This window comes from Peromyscus maniculatus, chromosome 4, assembly GCF_049852395.1.
Source record: "Peromyscus maniculatus bairdii isolate BWxNUB_F1_BW_parent chromosome 4, HU_Pman_BW_mat_3.1, whole genome shotgun sequence".
In the NCBI taxonomy this organism is placed as follows: Eukaryota; Metazoa; Chordata; class Mammalia; order Rodentia; family Cricetidae; genus Peromyscus; species Peromyscus maniculatus.
In genome coordinates this window covers 143,831,919-143,853,658 of record NC_134855.1, presented here as the reverse complement: position 1 = coordinate 143,853,658, position 21,740 = coordinate 143,831,919, and the positions used below count along the sequence as shown (strand labels likewise).

Below are 21,740 nucleotides of genomic sequence, written 5' to 3'. Positions count from 1 at the left end.
GACCTTTACAACCTTAGGAATTTATAAACCTTAATCATCAATCATTTGTTGATTTGTCCTATTTTTCACAAACAAGAATTGAATCCAAGTTACATATGTGTAGTAGTATGCTGTAGCAGAAGTATTTTTTTTAAACAAGAATTCAAGTTACATACAAGCATGCTGTAGCAAATTAAGATTACCTATGTATAAATTTTAAACTTCAATTTTTTACAAGGTTTTTTTTTTTTTTTTTTTTGGTTTTTTTTTTTTTGGTTTTTCGAGACAGACTTTCTCTGTGTAGCTTTGCGCCTTTCCTGGAACTCACTTTGTAGACCAGGCTGGCCTCAAACTCACAGAGATCCGCCTGCCTCTGCCTCTCAAGTGCTGGGATTAAAGGCGTGCGCCACCACCGCCCGGCACAAGTTTTAAGATAACTTTTTGTTATAGATTTTACAGATTTTACACCACACCCAATGAATTTACAAATCCTGAGATAAAAGAAAGTTTATACTTTAGCAAAAGTTTTAGAGATTGAAGAGAGGGCGAGTATTTAGAGGAATATGAGATAAGCAGTAATCCTTTGGAGAATAGTTTACTCTTTGGTTGTTTTAAAGCACATGGTGTCTTGGCTGGGTGGGTGGGGTGTTCTGTTTCGTTCTTTCTGTCACAGTCACGTGCCCACACCCAGGACAGATATGTGGAGGAAACTTTTAAACATGCATGCTTGGGTCTGGAGTGGGAGGGCCATAATCCAACTCCACAGCCAGCCCTTAAAATTTTTTTTTTTTTGAATTAGAACAGTGTATAACAATTTTTAATATTATCCATACCCAAGAGACATTTGAATCCTTGTGAAATGAGTTTAGTGATCAGAGGGAGCAGCTTGATTGAGCAGAATAAAGAAAGCTCAGAGATAAGACAAGAGCAGGGAGTAAAGAGGGCTTAGAAGAGATTTGGGGATCATTTGCTTACGCAATGGCAGTAGTTGTTATAATCTATGAGAATGTGGAAATCAAGGGTACCATTTTCTGCCCGTTGAGCTGTACTGAGGCCAAGCCTTTTGTAGAAATACCATGAGGCTTTAATATAAATTCTGTCTGAAGAGGAAAGAGGTCAGAGAAGGCAGGTGAGGAGTTGATGAATCTAGTGAATGAGAGAGCTCATGGTTAGAGCAAGCAGGAAAGAAGCTATCCTCTAGAAGCAGGGTGAAGAGGAAGCGGGGAGGCTTAGGGAAAAGGATCACAGAGGAACTCCACCAGAGGGGTTCCAGTAGAAGGAGGGGTGAGTGTCTTAGCAGAGATGCCCTGAACCGCAGTGGATAAGCGTACAGCAGACTCCAATAAGCCACCTGGAGACAGAGCCTTGCCAAGTGCCGGGTGTCCAGGAGGGCATAGCAGGCTCCAGGCCCAGGCAGACCAAGGCGGTGCTTACAGAGTAGGCGAGGAGAGACGAGTGGTTAGAGAGGCTGAAGAGGCAGACTCCAGAATTTGGAGTCATATACGATATGGTGGGTGGCAGAAGCCAGCAGAAGCAAATGATCCACACCTTAGGACAGTCAACTCCTGGGTTTTTTACTCTGTTTAATTTCTGTTGTAGAATTTGGTATTGTCTGAAGTGACTTGTTTATTCCTCCGGTTGGTTTTTGTCCAGTAGACAGTAAGCCCCGTTGCTCACTGCCTTGTTTCTAGTGCCTAGAACAGGGCATGCCATGTGCAAAGCGCTTGGTGACTGTTTCCTCAATGACTGAACTTAATGGATGAGGAAACTGAGTCCCAAGTGACTCTAGTTTTCTATGGTCACATAATGTGTAAGTAATAGAGCCACAACTGGCACCCCGTCAGGCACAGTGGTCCTAGGAGTTAAGTTTGGCTTGTTCAACAAACCGGTAGGACCGTTAGCTGGGAGAGCAGACAAAGGGAGAGCAGCATGATTTCATACTAGAGACATGGCCAAGGCCCGGGTCTCAGGAGGCTTTGTAGATGAGGACAGGGAGTGTGGGTCTCATCCTGAGCCCAGTAGGAAGGATTGGCATGGGTCAGCAAGCCAATCCCACGAACAAACCGTTCTCTTGAGGTCACTGGGATGAATCTTCTGTAGGCTGGGACCAAGTCGGAGTCCTCCATATGTATGCCTTTCTTTTCTTTCTACACTGCTGGAGACTGAACTCAGCCTTGAGCATGTTAGACAAATGCTGTACTACTGAGCTACACCGTCGGCCTCTGTGTCCATTTCCTGTGGAGACCATTTCAGAAAAGGACTCCGATCCTGGCAGCTTCAAAATATTCCCTGCTGACTGTATCACACTGCTCTCCCAGTAAAGAATCCAGGCAGCATGGTGGGCTTCCTGGAGGGGAAGGAAGACAGCATGCATGTGTCGGGCTTTGGGTGTGTTCAGGAGGAGGCACCACGTGGCACCCAGATCTCTTTCAACATGCCCCAATGATCCTATAGCTTTTGTAGCTTGGGATTTCCTGGGCCCACCACCTCCTTTATCTGATGAAGCATTCTGTTTGAGGTGATCCCTTTACATGGCTGTAATCGCCGCACTTGGGACGCTGTGGCAGGAGGGCCAGTGAGGTGGCCCAGCAGTTAAAGGTGCTCGTCACATAAGCCTGACAACCTGAATTCAATCCTTGGAACCAACATTAAGATGGGAGGTGAGAACTGTCTCCACAGAATTGTCCTCTTGACATCCAGAGTGCACACAATGATGTCCCATCCCGTCCCCCCCTCCCCCCCCAGTAATAATCAGTGAAAACAAACAAAATGAGGAGGCTGTGGTGGTAGGATTGTTGGAGTCCAGGAGTTCCAGGCTGTGTGGGCTTCTTGTTGCTGTCCTGTCTCATGGCCCGGGGAGAGATCAGTGGCGGAGTGCTTGTCTAGCTGGAGGACTGGCTTCCGTCCCCAGCAGGAGGGAGCAGGTTCTTCAGAGAGCAAATGCAGTGCCTAGATCAGAGTTCTGTGGACGGAAGGAGTTAGGCCGTGGGGCTATAGTGCGGTGGGGGCACTCAGGGCCTCCGTGGCTTCAGTGGAAACATTTGCTTGCTCTTGGGGCTTCTCCAAGAAGAATCAGGCTCAAGAAGGCCTGGCTGACTCTGATTAACTGTTCCCTTTTTAGAGTCAGTGACCGAGTCTCTGTTTTGGAAGTACTTATATAATGTATACCACCTGTTATCTGTGTATTTTTAGCGGTGGGGTTTGGGTAATCCTAATCCTGTCTGGAAAAGAGCAACTGTTTACCAGAAGCGCTTTCTCCTCACTTTGACTCACGCTGACTCACCCTCATTTCCCTTCTTCTGCCTCATAATGATCTCGCCTGGGAGGGAAGTTTTAGGGAATTCAGTTAGCTTTTTAAATTTTATTTAAACTTTACTTCATCTCAGGAAAGTTTATGCCACCCTGATAATAGCCAGTGTGATTGGTACCATGGAGCCAAACATAACACATAACATTTTGCCTAGATAAACTCATGTCGTTGGCTGAGTGATTGGACAAGTGATTGGACAAGTGTACACGTGAGGAGGAGGAACATCTTGCTCTCTGAAGATTGTTGTCACCTTAATTTCTGTGTACTTGGCAGTTTTCCTTCTCTGAGATAGGAACCAGAAGCCAAATTGGAGCCAGGGCTGTGATGCCCTCATGATGTGCTTAAGACAACATATCAAGAGGAGACAAATGGGGAAGGCTTACAGAGCAGAATGACTAATACCCCATGACTTCATTTCTCATTCATTCACTGTGTTCTCTTGATCATCATCTGAGACACGCTCTGAACAGCAGGGCTGCAGCATCGAGGAACAGAAACGCTGCCTGCTGTCAGGCTGACGGTGGAGTGTGCCTTCTCTTTCTCTTCCCCCACCCCTTGAACGGTTCCACTTGTTTTTACTGTTACAGTGTTGGCAGGGATAGGACTCAGGACCTCTTGCATGTTGGGACTGCATTCTACCACTGAGCTACATACAACCCAGTCCACATGCTTTATAAATGTGAAGGGAGCATAGTGTTACCTTGGCCTGCACATGTGCTTTTGCATGTGGCTGACGTGAGGAAGGAAGGCTTCCTGGAGGAGAAGGCACAAGAGCTGAGACTGATAGGCCAGTAGAGGGTTGAGTAGGAGGAAGAGTAAAGGTAAGGGTGGGATGGCCAAAGGAAGTTGGAGACTTCAGAGAAGCTGTAACTCTGGCAGCCTTGAAGTGGTGGAGGGAGAGCTGGCTTTGGGAAGAACTGAAAGCAGTTGATGGGAGGACAGTGAGGTGACACTGGACACACAGATCTGCAGACATTAGCAAGGTCCAGTCACAAAGAGCTGGCGAGCAGTCTTTAAGTGGGAGTTTCATTAACCTGAGCAAAGCTTGCTTAGGAGAGAAAGCTCGGGGCAAATGCACGTTCCCATGGAACTAGCAGCCAGACTTCGTCTGATGCAAGATCAGTGGGGGGGGGTGGAGGGGGGTGGAGATGTGGCTCTACCTTACTGCTAACTGCTGTCTGAAAACTGGAAAGGAGGTCACTGGGAACAGGGCTGTGCTGGGGAGCCCATTGCTGCTGGCTAGGCAGGGATTCTCAGCTTGAAAACACATCAGCCTCTTGGCTTACAGGCAGTGTTTTCAGGACAAACCTCTCAATGCTTTATGGGAGCCTAAGTGTCTGCACAGAGCACAGCAGACTGTTCCTCAAGGTGTCCCTGAAAATCCTCCCCAGAGCCTGCATTTTGAAGAAAGTCCTCTAAAAGAGCTGTTGCCAAGTGGTGGTGGTGGTGGTGGTGGTGGTGGTGGTGGTGGTGGTGGTGGTGGTGGTGGTGGTGGTGCACGCCTTTAATCCCAGCACTCTGGAGGTAGAGGCAGGCGGATCTCAGAATTCAAGGCCAGGCCGGTCTACAGAGTGAGTTTCAGGACAGCGAGGGCTACACAGAGAAACCCTGTCTCAAAAAAACCAAAAAGAAAAGAAAAAGAAGAAGCTGCTGAGATACTCGGTGGGTAAAAGCACTTATTTTTAACCAGGAAGACCCAAGTTCAGTCCCACCATTGTCCACAGTAGAAGGAGGGAGCCAACCTCCAGTAAGTTATCCTCTGACCCTCCACAAGTGTGCCGCGATACAAACATGCACGCATGCACACATGGCGCGCAAAGTCTCCTAAAAGAGTGGACAGGGAGAGACTAAGAACAGGAGTGGGCTTCCCTGGACATTCCAATGAGGAAGCAGAGAGGAGTGGCTGTATTTGATTGTTACTTCTGTTACCCATAGGACATGAGACTTCCTTCCTTTTCCAAATGTACAAACATATTGTTAGGTTTTGAGCTGTAGATTTCCTGAAGCTTGGCATCATTTAAGTGTCTTGCTTTAAGACGAGGGTTTTAGGGCCGGGCGGTGGTGGCGCACGCCTTTAATCCCAGCACTCGGGAGGCAGAGCCAGGCGGATCTCTGTGAGTTCGAGGCCAGCCTGGGCTACCAAGTGAGTTCCAGGAAAGGCGCAAAGCTACACAGAGAAACCCTGTCTCAAAAAACCAAAAAAAAAAAAAAAGACGAGGGTTTTTGATGTGCTACCAGAAATCATTAACATAGTACTCTTCTATTTTTGTTAGTTTTCCACTCTTGACCCAACACCCATGGGGGTTGACCCAAAAGCCTTATGTAGACCAGACAAAGGCTCTGCACCACTGAGCTACACCCAGATCCAGTTGGTTTTTTGTTCATTTGTTTTTTCTTAGTTTTCAAATGAGTTTATCAAAGAATGTTTGGGAAGGGGACAGTGTGATTTGTCATTTTAAAAGTTGTATTTCTTCACTGTTATTCTGAAAGGAAGGATCTAGATTTATCTGTAACATTGCTATTAGAAATATTGGTTCTTGGTTTTTTTTGTTTTTTTTTTTTCAAGATAGGGTCTCTCTGTGTAACAGCTGGGGCTGCCCTGGACCTCACTCTGTAGATCAGATTGGCCTCGAACTCAACAGAGATCCGCTTACCTCTGCCTCCCAAGTGCTGGGTTTAAAAGGGTGTACCACCACCGCCCAACTTTGTTTTTGTTTTTTGAGACAGAGTTACCCAGGCTGATCTTGAGCTCCTTGAACTTCTTATGTGGCCAAGGCTAGCCTTGAACTTTTGATCCTTCTCCACCTTCCAAGCGCTGGAATTTTGGCTTAGGAAGTTTTCAATTTCTGTTAAAATTAAATGAGCAAACATTAAAATGCATTGAGAGACACAGACCTCTTCAACTTACTTTTTTTCTAACAAAACAAAACAAAACACCAAAAACAACAGCAACAAAAACAAACAACTTACAGGAACAGTATTAAACACCCTAGGGAATAACTGGTCTATGAAGTTCCTGTTTCTCTAGAGCCCGACATGCTTCTTAGGTTTATATGTGAGTTTATAGCTAGTTTGTATGCATTGGCCGGGAATCCAAGTGTCTAAAGTGCCTCTTATCTTGGCTCAGCACTCCTCAGGAGATCTCTCCTGGCTCAGGAGCCCTGTGGTCTTATAGATCCCACCTCACCGTCTGTACTGTTTCCACCTCTCCTTTCTAGAAACCCTGTTTTCTTTTCTTCCTCCAGGTCCTACTCTAACTTTCCCCTCTGCTTTTCATTCCTTCCTCTTGTTTGTCTGGGACGTTCCCACCAGGGAGAGCCTGTATCAGGGCTGAGCATCAAGGACTCTACTTCCTCTTCACTCTGGCTGCCTTTTTAAAACCTTTTGTTTTGTTTTGAGACAAGGTCTCACTGTGTAGCCCAGGCTGGCTTCAAATCTGAAATCCACCTGCCTCAGCCTCCCAAGAACTGGGATACTGGTGTGTGTTACCATGCTCAGCTCAGCTTGTTGCTTGAGTTTCAATGTCAGCTAGGCAAGGCACCCTTGGACTGGGCCAAGGAAGTAGAGTATAGGAGCACCATTCAGAAACAGTTTAGAGGATACTGTATCATGTATGTCTCCACATTTTTAGTAGCCAGATATGTTTCCATTTTACTGTATTATAGATAGCTCTGGTATAGACATATCATTTATGTCAGAGTATACACATGTTTGTAACACACAGACATACATTGTCCAAAGGAACTTAAAAATAACTTTATATGTGCATACATTTAATCCCAACACTTATGAGGTAGAGGCAGGTGGATCTCTGTGGGTTTAAGGCCAGCTTGGTTTATGTACTGAGTCCCAGGTCAACCAGGGCCATATAGTGAGAGCATGTGTAATTATCTGAATAAGAATGGCCCCCATAGGCTCATATATTTGAATGCTTAGTTACTAGGGAGTGGCACTATTTGAAAGGATTAGAAGAATTAGGAGATGTGGCCATGGAGGAAGTGTGCCACTAGGGATGAGCTTTGAGGTTTCAAAAGTCTATACCAGCCCCAGATTCTCTCTATCTCTCTCTGTCTCTCTGCCCATGGATTATGATATACAACTCTCAGCTACTTCTCCAGCACCATGTCTGCCTGCACGCTGCCATGCTCCCCACCATGACTAACCTCTGAAACTGTAAGCAAGCCCCCAATTAAATGCTTTGTTTTTATGAGTTGCTTTAGCAAGGTGGTGGTGGTGGTACATGCCTTTAGTCTTTAATCTAATACTCAGGAGGCAGAGGTAGGTGGATCTCTGTGAGTTCAAAGCCAGCCTGGCCTACACAGTGAGCTTCAGGACAGCCAAGGCTACACAGAGAATCTCTGTCTCTCTTTTTTCTTTTTGGTTTTTCGAGACAGGGTTTCTCTGTGTAGCTTTTGGAGCCTGTCCTACAGAGCTCACTCTGTAGAGCAGGCTAGCCTCGAACTCACAGAGATTCACCTGCCTCTGCTTCCTGAGTGCTGGGGTTAAAGACATGTGCCACCACTGCCTGGCGGCAAAACCGTGTCTCAAAAAAACAAAGCAATACCACTCCTGGGGGGAAAAACCCTAAAAAATAAAACAGAACAGAAGAGTTGCCTTGGTCATGATGTCTCTTCAAGCAATAGAACAGTAAGATATCATGTCTCAAACAAAACAAAAAAACCCCACAAAAAACAACAAAATAAAAATAACCCTATGTGCACGTGTGTTTGTATATGTGATGTGTATATGGGTATACACATGCCACACTGTGCGTGTAGAAATCAGAGGATGACTTGCAAGAGTCTGTTGCTAGAGTTTTCCTGCCTGGCCCACAGTCAGGACAAATCTCTCTCACCTGCCAGTCCCACAAACACTCAGACCCAACCAAGTAAACACAGAGACTTATATTGCTTACAAACTGTATGGCCATAGCAGGCTTCTTGCTAACTGTTCTTATATCTTAAATTAACCCATTTCTATAAATCTGTACCTTGCCATGTGGCTCGTGGCTCACCGGCGTCTTCACATGCGGCTTGTCATTGTGGCGGCTGGCAGTGTCTCTGACTTAGCCTTTTACTTCCCAGAATTCTTCTCCTCCTTGTCCCACCTATACTTCCTCCTGCCTGACTACTGGCCAATCAGTGTTTTATTTACTAACCAATCAGAGCAACACATTGCCATACAGAACATCCCAGAGCAAGAATCAGTTCTCTTCTTTTACCATATGGGTCCCGGGGTCACACTCAGGTCCTCGTTTTTTTTTTTTGGTGACAAGTACTTTTACCTGTTGTGCCATATCATCAACCAATTTAGTTTTACTTTGGGATGGCGTCTTACTGTGTAGCCCTGGCTGTGCAGGAACTCACTATATAGTCCACACTAGTCTTGAATTCTGTGATCTGCCTTCCTCCACCTCCTAAATGCTGGGATTACAGGATGTGCTACCATGCCCAGCTGGTACTACACATGTTTATTCATGTGTGTAAGTGCAGGCACACATGCCACAGAGTACATGTGAAAGTCGGAGGATGGTTTCAGTTAGGACAATAGTGTCAGTCCTTGCCTTCTAGCCTGTTGGAGGCAGAGATCTCATGTTCACTGCTGTATAAACAAGGTTAGGTGGCTCAAGAGTTCTCACTATAGACACACTGGGATTATAGGTATACATGACCAAGAGTTCTCTGTTCTCACTGTAGACACACTGGGATTATAGGTACACATGACCAAGAGTTCCCCGTTCTCACTGTAGACACACTGGGATTATAGATACACATGACCAGAGTTCCCCATTCTCACTGTAGACACACTGGGATTATAGGTATACATGACCAAGAGTTCTCTGTTCTCACTGTAGACACACTGGGATTATAGGTACACATGACCAGAGTTCCCCATTCTCACTGTAGACACACTGGGATTATAGATACACATGACTAAGAGTTCACTGTTCTCACTGTAGACACACTGGGATTATAGGTACACATGACCAGAGTTCCCCATTCTCACTGTAGACACACTGGGATTATAGATACACATGACTAAGAGTTCACTGTTCTCACTGTAGACACACTGGGATTATAGATACACATGACCAGAGTTCCCCATTCTCACTGTAGACACACTGGGATTATAGATACACATGACTAAGAGTTCACTGTTCTCACTGTAGACACACTGGGATTATAGATACACATGACCAGAGTTCCCCATTCTCACTGTAGACACACTGGGATTATAGGTATACATGACCAAGAGTTCCCTATTCTCACTGTAGACACACTGAGATTATAGATATGCATGACCAAGAGTTCTCCATTCTCACTATAGATACACTGGTATTATAGGTATACATGACCAGAACCAGCTTTACGACACCTTGAAGGTAGACACAGGAAGATCAGTAATCAAAGGCCAGTCTTGGTCACAAAGTGAGTTCAAGGCCACTTTGAGTTATGTAGTGAGTCACCGGCCGATCTGGGCTATAGGGCAAGACACTGCTTCAACAGACTAAGAAAAAAACTATCATTTCTGTTGCTTTTAAGACAAGGGCTCAGTAGTCCACGCTGGCCTCAGATTGATGGCAGTGTACCTGCTTCAACCTCTGGTATGCTGGACTCTGGTGTGCTGGAGTCATGAATTCTCTATCATGCCTGGCTTTTTTCCATTTGACTTATATTTTCCCATGTCTTCACAACACCAGGAATTATTATTAAAAAGAAGTCTTTGATAATGTACATTCAAAGCAGACCACCCACTCTCCTCATCATAAGGCTGAATTTTCATCCTCTAGAAATTTACATTTATATTTCATCCATTATAATGTATTGTAATAATAGTACTTACCTTCTCTCTTTTTGACAACTCAACAAAACAATAAAAACAATACAAATAAACAAAATAAACATCAGAACAAGAAGACTTGCCAGGTGTGGGGTGCAGGCCTGTAACCCCAACACTCAGAGGCTTGAGGCAGAAGGTTTGAATGTTCAAGGCCTGCTTGGGATATAGACTGAGTTCAAGGTCAGCCTGATCAACTTAGACCTTATCTCCAAATAAATAAGTAAATGTTTTAAAGCTTTATTTATTTATTGAATGTATGTGTTAAGGAGTTGTGAACCACCTGATGTGGGTGCTGGGAGCCAAACCCATTCTGTAAGAATAGCAAGTATTCTTAACCACTGAGCCATCTCTCCAACCCCCAAATAATATTTTGTATATTTTCAAATAATTGGAAGTATAATTCAGTAATAGCTTGTCTCACATGCACAAGAGCCAAGGTTTAGCCTCAATACCGCAAAAATGACTACAAAAACAGAAAATCTGAAAACAGACATGTGCTGTAAGGGTAAGAGTCTCATTCCCTCCAACTCGTAAAAAACTTCAGCCTTCTGACTTTAAAACTTTTTTGGTCACCTCAGCATCTTTAAAATATACATAAACATTTGCTTTTTTGTTTTACTTAAGGAAAAAAAAGGATAAGATGGGATCTCACTGTGTAGAACAGGCGGACCTCAAATTCCCAGAGCAATGCCAAACTCTGCCTCCTGAGAGTGTTAGGATTAAAGGTGGGTGTCACCACTGCTGACTTAATTAAATAAAAAAAAGGTGTGTGTGTGTGTGTGTGTGTGTGTGTGTGTGTGTGTGTGTGTGTGTACCTACCTGCATGTGTGTATGTGTACATATATGTGGTGTCAATGGAGTCCAGAAGAGGGCATCAGATTCCCTGGAGCTGGTGTTGTGAGGGTAGTTGTGAGCAGCCTGGTGTTGGTGCTGGGAATTGAACTCCAATCCTCTGCAAAAACAGCAAATGCTTCTAAGCAGTGATTATCTCTTCAGTGCCATGTAAATTTTTTAAAAAATTACTTATTTTTATTTTATGTCTGTTGGTATTTTGCCATGGGTGCTGGGTCCCCTGGAACTGAAATTACATACAGTTGTGAACTACCATGTGGGTGCTGGGAATTGAACTTGGGTCCTTTGGAAGAGTAGTCAGTGCTCTTAACCACTGAGCCATCTCTCTAGCCCCCCAATATGTAATTTTTTTTTCAGAGCTGAGGACCGAACCCAGGGCCTCGTGCTTGCTAGGCAAGTGCTCTACCACTGAGCTAAATCCCCAACCCCAGCCAATATGTAATTTTTAAAGTGTTTCCTTGGGCAGGTGAGATGACTCAGTGGGTAAAGGTGTTTTCTGCCAAAACTAATTCAACCCCTGGGACCCATGTGATGGAAGGAGAGAACCGACTCTCAGAGTTGGCCTGTGGCTTACATATTTATACATGTCTGTACACACATACATAAGCACACACACAGTAGGTAATACGTAATTAAAACTTTAAAATATAGGGCTGGAGAGATGGCTCAGTGGTTAAGGGTACCCTGCTCTTCCAGGGAACCCAGGTTCAGTTTCTAGCCCCCACATGGCACCTAACAACCATCTGTAACTCCAGTTCCAGAGAATCAGGCACCCACTTCTGGCCCTCCTCAGCATCAGTCACACACATAGTGCACACACATACATGCAAGCAAAACACCGATACATATAAAATAAAAATAAATCTCAAAAATATTTCCTTTTAGACAGCTTTTCTTAAAAAAATTGCAATTTTAAGCAAGTTAACATTCTGAGCTTTTATTTGTTCACTTGTAAAATGAGAATAGTGATAAAATGTTCATAAAGTATCTGGGAGGATTAAAGGAAATTAATTCCTTTTCCTTTTTTAAAAAGCTTCAGTTATTTTTATTTATTTACGTAAGTATTTTGCCTGCATGTATGTATTTATATGTTCTACATGCTTGCCTGGTGCCCATGAAAGACAGAAAGTATCAGACCTCCAGGAATTGATGTTCTGGACAGTTGTGAGCCAACATGTCGGTGCTAAGAACTGAATCTGGGTCCTCTACAAGAGCAGCCAGCCCTCCTGAGCCATTTCTCCACCCCAAGTTCCTTTTTCTTGAAGTACTGTTTAAAAGAACGGGCGGTGGTGGCGCACACCTTTAATCCCAGCACTTGGGAGGCAGAGGCAGGTGGATCTATGTGAGTTTGAGGCCAACCTGGGCTACAGAGTGAGTTCCAGGAAAGGCGCAAAGATACACAGAGACACCCTGCCTCAAAAAACCCATAAACAAAAAAACAAACAAATAAATAAAATAAAAGAATATCTGAGGGCTGGAGAGATGGCTCAGAGGTTAAGAGCACTGGCTGCTCTTCCAGAGGTCCTGAGTTCAATACCCAGCACCCACAATGGTGGCTCACAACCATCTGTAATGAGATCTGGTGCCCTCTTCTGGCCTGCAGGCAAACATGCAGACAGAACACTGTAAAATAAATGTTAAGAAAAAATAAAATAAAAAACAACCTTCCTGTAAATAAATAAATAAAGGAACAGAGTTGATTTAAAAAAATAAAATAAAAAAGTATCTGAGTCCCAACATGTTAGCACACACATTTAATTCCAGCACTGGGTGGCTGGGGTATGGGGTGGGGGTGGGAGGTGGGGCTGAAGCAGAGGGAACTCTGAGTTCAAGGTCAGCCTGGGACTGTAGGTCCTGCCCCTAGCTGCTGCTTTGAAGGGTGGTGCTAGGGATCTGAACTCACATCCTTTTATTTGTGCAACAAGCATGTCATGGACTGACCCGGCTTCCCAGACCCAAGAAACCTATTCTTGTTTTGAGATATTTTTCTGTAGGCACAAAGTCCAGCAGTCCACAGGCAGAGAGGGCTGGGCCTTTAACAATGGTACCATAGTTTCTGGACCGCTTACTGCTTTCTTTTCTATTCAGAATGCCTGTCAATCATTTCCACCTGTTGTTTTGTAGCTAGTAAGTCCTGGAGCCAAAAAGGAAATTGAGGGGTGAGGTCAGTCTGATGAATGTGCTCTGATACATCCTGTCTATATTGTGGAGGTCTGTTTGCCCTCTGCTTCCCTCAGCCCATTGTTAACCCTGTAAAAGGTCTCATGGCACGCATCTATGTCTGCAGGGTCTGGGGTATCTGGCTCCAAAACACATTTATAAATGCATGGATGGGAGTTGGTAGTATTGTGGGCCCTTTTGTGTAAACTATAAGTGGCTTGATGCCCATTACCAACAACAAGCAATGTCCATCAAGACTGTTGCAGTTTTCTTGAGAGTTTCTGGATGTGATCTGTGCACCTGTGACAAACCCAAAGATGACCATCAGATTCCATTGATTGCTTGAAAGAAAATTGTTTGAAAATACATTCTCCATAGATTCTCAAAGGGATGCATAATGTACATTGAGTAGGAATCGCTGAAAGTAGGAAAGCATTTCACTGACATGGAAGAGTCTCATCAGTGTATTTTCATATGTTCATGCATATTCATTGTCTTATGTCATATGATTAAATACCTGACATAAATATTTAACCATAAGGGAAGAAGGATTTCATAGTTTCAGGAGCTCAGTCCATGGTCACTTGGCCCCTTGCACTTGGGTGGAACATGGTGATGATAGGAGTATGTAGCAGAGAACAGCTATTCTCAGCACACAGGAAACAGAGGGGGGAACACAGGAAATGTCCAGGGCAAGATACAGCCTCAAGGGCATGCTCCCAGTGACCTACTTCCAGCTAGCTGCTACCCCCTCCCTTTCACCAGCTCCCAATAATGCTACCATGTTAGAATCCATCAAGGGATTAAGTTATTCATTTGGTCAGATCCCTCAAGGTCTTAATTGTCTCTGAAAATGCAAACACACACACACACCGAGAGAAAAGAGATGTATGCAAGCGAGAGAGCAGTGAGTTTCATTCATTACCCAGCTATGTCTTAATCCAGTCAAATTGAAGATCAGAATTGAAGATCACATGTTTATCCCCTTATCTCTCAAACCCACTTGCACTTGATAAAGTATCCAAGGGCTAGGGATATAGCTCAGTTGGTACTTGCCTAACATGCACAAAGTCCTGGATTTGACTCCCAACACTGCATGAATGGGCCATGGCAGGCACACCTGTAATCCTAGCATTTGGGAGGTGAAGGCAAGAGAATTAGTAGGACAAGGCCATCCTCGGGTGCATAACAAGTTTAAGGCCAGCCTGGGCCATGTGAGACCCTGTCTCAAAACTAAACAAATAACTGAAAAATCTCTGTGATCCAGATATCCCAGCTCTTTGAGACCAGACCCCTGGTTTCATGTCTTGCCCAAAGTCCCCAGGATTCTGTAGAAAGTGTGGCATATGCTTCTCTAGGTCACCTCTCTCCCCTCTCTTTTGTTTCTTTTTCCCTCTCCTCCCTCCCCCTTTCCTCTCCCTCTCTTCCTCCTTTTTCAGTTTGGGGTTGGAGCTGCAGGCTCTCCAGTTGTGCTGTGCTCCCTGGCCACCTTTCTGTGCTTCTTGATTTGCCAACTTGGAGTTGAAACTGTCTCCTTCTTTCACTTTTTCTCAACAGGGAACACACTCATTAAAGCATTGCAAGTGTTGTTGGCTGGTGATTTTGAGGTCTTAAGTAGGGGACCCCAAGTTTCTGCCGTCCTCCTGGCTCCTTGTTCATCCTCTTCTTTATAACCCACAGATTGGCCCTGTAACCCAGTTCTTCCTTCTGTGTCCTGCAGAGCCAGTTTGAGAGCTGCAGCTTTTATTTCTATTAGATTTTGCAGCACTAAACTCCAATGGTGCTTAGCTGGGAGATCCATCCATGTGGCAGGAGCCTGTTTGGATGGCAGATAGGATTTTAAAGAGCTTCTTTCTCGTGTGTGTTGTAAGATCTTGAATTTTATGAGGCCATCCCATCAATCCCCTAGGTGGTTTTTGTTTGTTTTTTAAGTAATGCTCTTGTAACTGTGCCACTGGCACAATGGATAGAACCTGGAAATACTTTGGAGAGCTTGGTTTCACCTAGAACAAAAGATTTATTTTAACCGGTGTGTGTGTGTGTGTGTGTGTGTGTGTGTGTGTGTGTGTGTGTGTGTGTGTGTGTATGTGTATGTGTATGTGTATGTGTATGTGTATGTGTATGTGTATGTAACAGAGGACAGACAGCAGAGCCTGAGGAAATGGATTCTCTCCTTTCACCTTGGGAGTCCTGGGGATTGAATTTAGGTTGTCAGCCTGGTGGACTGGCTGTGCCTTCACCCAACTAAGCGGTCTCTTAAGTCCCCGAAAAACTGTGTTTGCTTTCTTTGTCTTTATCTTTGTCTTTGTCTGTCTTTTCTTTTTTTCTTTTCTTCCCTTCCTTCCTTGTTTGTTTGTTTTTTGTTTTATTCAAGACAGGGTCTCTCTGGCTGTCCTGGAACTCTGTGTAGGCCAGGCTGATCTCAAACCCGGAGATCCGCCTGCCTCTGCCTCTGGGATTATAGGAGTGAGCCACTACCACCTGGCTAGGAACTGTATTTTGTTTTGAGATTTACTAAGCCAGTTCCAGTTCCTGTTACTGTTCCCAAGTTGTTTTCTCCTCTGTGTGTGTTCCTTCAGTTTGATTCTCTCCATCCTTTCTTTGTTTTTCTTTTGTGATGCTGGGCATCAAACCCAATGCCTTGTGGATGCTGGACAAGTGCTCTGCCCCCGAGTTCCACCTCCACCCACCCTCTTTTCCTGAAGAGTAATGTAATTTTTTCATGCATATGGTCTTAACATGCACTTCTAAAATTAAGGACTTGTGGAAGTACATAACTTAATGGATGCCTCTTGCTGTCCGACATCCAGCGATGTCCTCATTTGGCAATTTGGTATTTTGAATATTCTTTTACAGATGTAAATGGCTCTAGGAACAGCAACAAAATGTAAACTATGAACTGGGTACTTCAGACTGTCTCAGTTAACCTGAGTCTCTGAGATGAGGCCTCTGCTCTACCAAACACGTAGATGTGAGGTTTGTGGGTAGCTGGTGACTTGTGTAAGCATGTCACCAACACTTCTTTATAAACACTGTTGCTGATGGATGTATCTACATAGGTGTTCGTGTCTGGTTATTTCTGTGTGATAAATATCCACACTGAGAACCACTGGGATAAGAAGTACACATTGAAAGCTAGATGGGGCCACAAAAGGTAGAGCATTTACCTAGGGTTCCTGAGGGACCTGGGTCTCATCCTCAGCATTATAGTAATAGTACAGCTGGACATGGCAGCACACACCTTAATCTCAGCACCCTGGAGGCTAAGGCAGGAGGATTGCCACATATCTAAGGCCACTCACTTCTGCACAGTGAGCTTCAGGTTAGCTAGGGCTATGTAGTAAGATTCTGTTTCAGAACAAAAAAAAAAAAATTTAAGGTTTGTTGGAACCCTTCCATTTTGTCTTCCAGTGAGTATATTAGCAAGAAGAAAGGGTAAGAGGACAGGTCAGGCCTTCTAAAGGCAAACTGTGTCCCCTCTCCAGAAACTACTTGTCCAGCATCACTCTTCACACTTGATGTCTTTTCTTTACTTACCAGCTTTTTCTTTTTGGTGGCTGCATTGTGTGATAGAGCTGCAAGGTTCCAACATAAATAACCACTCAGCATATGGACCTAACAACAACCATTTTTCTCACTTCAGAGTTAGACAATCCCTAATCCTAAAAACAAAGCAGCTCTTAGAGGTAGCAATTTTTTCCGAACAGACTCATTCATTGAGCACACTTTTAATTAAAGCTGTAGAAGGGTCTGTACGCTTTTTATTGTAGCCCTGCCTTTCTCCTATTTGGGCGTGCAGTGAGCTCCAGAGGCATTGGCAATCCTGCACTGACTGCTTCTGCTCTGGAGTTGGTGTAATGTTTCTGCTGTTTGTTTGGCACGCACATGTGATTACATATTTGTGGATCACTTCTGAAAACTTTTATCCTCCTACACAAACTGTATTATAAGAAATGTTCTCTGTATAGGTCTTGAGCTGGGCTTGGCAGCATTATAGTAGCACAAACATACTGATTACAATCATTCTGAAGCATTTGTCTAATTATTTTTTATCAATAAAATCTTGGAAGTCAGATACCAGGGTAAGAACCTGAATGATCAGAGAAGTGGCAGAGAAGCAAACAGTGGCCTCTTTCTCTCGTTCCTTGATCCAAGAGGGCCGAGATTTTTTTCTAAGCCCCATCCTACTTCCTGTGTCTCTCTGTATGTCCTCAGTCCTCCAAAACCTCCATGGATAATTTTGGTCAGCTAGTAGCTTACTCTGCCCTCTGATTCAAAGTAAACTTTATTGTCGGTCTTGGGAAGTGTCAAAAGTGTGATCAAAATATCCCACAAAATTTCCCCCTTTTTGTCTAAATAAAAAGGGTCAGGTTTTAACTCTAATACAGTAAAACTATATACAGTATACAGTAAGAACAATTATCAGGGGAGATTACATTCACAGTATCCAATCTATTTACATTTGGCAAATTCGGAGAAATTGAGAAATTATTCACATTATCTGTCTTATCTTGGTGAGTCCAAAGTTTTATATCTAAACCATTTTCTATCATAACTTGTATTCCCATCTTATAAATACCTTTTTAGACCTAAAAACATCTTTTTAGAGAAACAACTTAAGCTTTTGTGGTTTTCAACCTTACAAACTTTACATCTCTTATGTAAGTTTATTTTTTGAATTTGATAGCAAGGAAAACTGTAACTATAACTATCTCATCTTCAACTCCATCAAAGACCTGAGAAGGATATATTATTACCTGAGTGCAAAGCAAACAACTTCCAAAACTATAGAAATGACAGAGACAGCTGGCTGCCTGGATAGTCACCCAAGCTTCCTCTGCAATGTTGGGGCATCCATCTTTGGCCTGACAGACTTTTCTGTGAAGCAGCAATTTCAAAGGACTGTCTTGCTTTGCCTTGGCAAAGTTTGGCAGTCACTTTCTTTTGTGTCCTGTTTGTCCAATTTGGACAGTATACTGTCAGCAGTTGAGACAAGAGCTATTTCTTGTCCAGTGGCTAACTTTGCCATAATAAAAGCAAACTCCATATGGAGGTTCTTCCGTACCCATCATCTTCCCTGAATAGATTTGAGCTGTCAGGAGCAGATGTCTCATTGTCATGAAAAACATTATTATTACATTTTTTTTTATATCCAAAATGTGTTTATTGGGATGGTTCCCGCTCATCTTGAATCAGGTGCTTTTCAGTGCTGCTTCCTCCTGAAGGAGCATCCTTCAGTCAGTCTTGCTTTTCCGCGTGTGGGCTGACAGAGGACAGTGGAGCAGCCAACACACAAGACTACCGTTTGTGCATGGCTAAAGACCGTGGTGATCTATAGCATCCTGGGCATTTCACGTCCATAAAGTAGGAATTGGGGCTCTGCACCAGGTGCTTTTTCTTGTGTTTCCTCTTTTCCTCTTCTGGAGGGAGATGAAGGAGATCTTTGCAAGAGGCATGTTCTCGTAGGGAGGTCGTCACCGCCGGAAAGGATATTATTACATCTTAAATGCTGTATTTTATAGGCCTCTGAAGTATTTGAAGACCATCTGTCTATCTAAAATATATCTCTGCTTAACCTTGACAACATACCTAATCCCAGCACTTGGGAGGCAGAGGCAGGCGGATCTCTGTGAGTTCGAGGCCAGCCTGGGCTACCAAGTGAGTTCCAGGAAAGGCACAAAGCTACACAGAGAAACCCTGTCTCTAAAAACAACAACAACAAAAAAAAGACAACATACCTAACATGGCCGCAAATTTGATTGTTATAGATGACTAACTACTAACCTACATTCCTTAATATACAGAGGGGGGGGGGGGGGAGGGGGAGAGAGATTGCTTGTTTGTTTTTGTTTTTGTTTTTTTTTTCGAGACAGGGTTTCTCTGTGTAGTTGTGGTGCCTGTCCTGGATCTCGCTTTGTAGACCAGACTGGCCTGGAACTCACAGAGATCCGCCTGGCTCTGCCTCCTGAGTGCTGGGATTAAAGGTGTGCGCCACCACTGCTTGGCTCCTTAATTATCTTAAATAGTTTGTAATAATAGCCTTTAAAGACTAGACCTTTACATTACATTTTAAAACGAGCTGCATAGGTACAATACCTTAAACGAGTAGAAACATATATACAGTATGTTAAAAAAAAATAACCTTAAATTTGTTTCAACATACAAAAATATCTTAAACAAGAGTAGAAACATATATACAGCATAACAAAAATAACCTTAAATTTGTATCTAAACAAAAATCCATACCAATGTAAAATAAACCTAGTAGTTGCTTTTTTAGTTTAAAAGTAGATTCAGTAATCTCCCTTTTATCCTATCATTCCTGTATCCTCCTTTTTCTTTTCAGATTGAGATCCTTGAGTCTAATCTCCTTTGCTTAGTTTCCTCCATGACTGTGACCAGTAACAACTTGCAACTAATCCCCCTAAACGATGATAAACATCCATAATCAACCGAATGACCAAAAACCACCCACCCCGCCTCTTGGGAATGTGGGTGTTATGTTCTTAAAATTACTTTCTGTTTTCTGGAGGGGATAACGTCTTTAGGAGACCCTGAGGAAACGGAAGAGAATGGTCAAGTCCTGGGCAAGCTAGCTGTATCATTTGTTGTCCAGTCTCTCTGTATTGGGAAACTGCAAGGTTTATTTGAAGTCTTAGCTGTGGTAGCTGGACCATCTCAGCTAGTGGCTTTGAAGTTGTTTTGGATGTAGAATTTTGAGGAAACTGTAAGAGGTATTCTGAGAGGCTGCATCACTTGGGCTACTTGGTGTCTTCATTGGTGTCTGGTCCTTTTGTTCAGAAAACACACAAACTTTTAAAGGTAACTTGTATAACTGCATTAACACAAGGAATGTGCATTGTGTACCAGTCAGTTAAAGATGATTTTTTGTTTTATGTTTGAGCAGATAAAAGGTGTCTTTCAACTTTATAAGTTTGTTTGGACTGTATAACCAAACCTCTATCCATGCCATATGAAAGGATGACATGTAATAATAAGTCATGAGGATTCTGTAGCCAACAAGATTGTCATGTCTCATTCAGACTCAGAGCTGTTCCCATAGTAGAGGGATCAGCAGATATATCACCTGCCCTTTAGTCTTTTTTGGTTCCTTTTTTCATGTCTGTAGTCAAGATTTTCAGCAGGTCTCCCCCAATCAAATTTGATCTTTATTAATTTTGAAGAAATCCATAACTTTTTGTTTCCTGTGGAAACGAAGGCACAGCCTCTCCCCCAACACAACACGTTTCCCAACTTCCATTAAAGCCAAGACATCTCTAAAGTATATAGACTGGTTTATTTCAGCAGTGCCTTTCATAATCCAATGTCTCTCAGCAGCTGCTGTTCACTCATTAACATTCGAAAAACTCAAAGTCAACAAAACACCATACAGGATCCAGATGCCCTGTGTATTTTCCATCTTTATGTGACTTTTTTCTTTTGTATTACTTGTACTCTTTAAAGTCTTTATTATTTTTAAACTATTTTTTTTTCTGTCTATACCCGTTTTCTACTGTATCTGTTGAAAGATTTTTTTCGATCTGGACCACTTTACTGCATGCCTGCAGCCTTCTCTGACCGCATGAGCCAAGCCTTAAACTTTCTGTGTGCCTCCACACGTGCTACTGCCTGGCTCAAGCCTGCACGCAGTGTCTGGGAGCCGTCTCTGTATGTGTCAGCCCACCTGAGAGGCTTGGGATAGGAAGCCATGTTTGGCTCTGTGTGTGGGGGTTTGGAACATTTTTTTTTAAAGCTTTCTCAGGTCCTGTGTGGGAATACATGCCCTATGTTGGATGCCAACCTGTGCTTATTGAATTATTCTTTATCAATAAAAACTCGGGAGTCAGATATTGGGGTAAGAAGCTGAATGATCAAAGAAGCAGTAGAGAAGCAACCAGTGACCTCCTCTCTCCTTCCTCGGTCCAAAGGGGCTGAGAATCTTTCTAAGTCCCACCCTACTACCTCCTGTGTCTCTCTGTATGTCCTCAGTCCTCCAAAACCTCCATGGATAATTTTGGTCAGCTAGTAACTAGCTCTGCCATCTGATTCAAAGTAAACTTTATTGTCAGTCTCGAGTGTGTCAGAGTGCAATCAGAATATCCCACAACATCATTCAGATATTGTTTGGCAATTTATGGGATCTTTAAACACTATTAAAGAATGTATATGGATTAGGATTTATGATTTAAGTCTTAAAGGATATATGTATTTCAAACTCATAGATAGATGAATTAAAAGTCACATGCTCTGGAAATGTGATTTCTTTTTATAATCTTTTGAAGCTCAGCAACTCCAGTTAGATCTCCTGAGGGCAACACATGTCGAGAGGCCTGGGGGTGGTGTGGGGAGGGAATGTGTTTGTTGAAATTGTCCAGGAGTGAAGCTCGGCTCACTTGAAGCCCAGGGATTTGTCATCCAAATATGTGCAGATTGCTGATGCTATAAATAGTTTGAACTCAAGTAAACAGCCTCTTCCCCTAGCTGCTGTTTGGCCATTATTCACATGCCAGAACAGGCTGGGAACAGCAGCGGATCCAGGCTCAATGCATTGCACCCAAATCCTGGCCTTCTCTGCTTGGGGGAGCCGTCGGCTTCCCCA

General features: G+C 43.5%; 1 protein-coding gene and 1 pseudogene across 8 annotated transcripts in view; one reads left to right on the top strand and one right to left on the bottom strand.

Annotated features, from left to right (window-relative positions):
* The window catches only part of Pkig (cAMP-dependent protein kinase inhibitor gamma), an 82,914-nt gene that overhangs the window by 12,908 nt on the left and 48,266 nt on the right, over nucleotides 1-21,740 (top strand). The gene's annotated exons all lie outside the window — the stretch shown is intronic.
* Nucleotides 18,287-18,613, bottom strand: LOC143273078 (small ribosomal subunit protein eS27-like pseudogene; annotated as a pseudogene).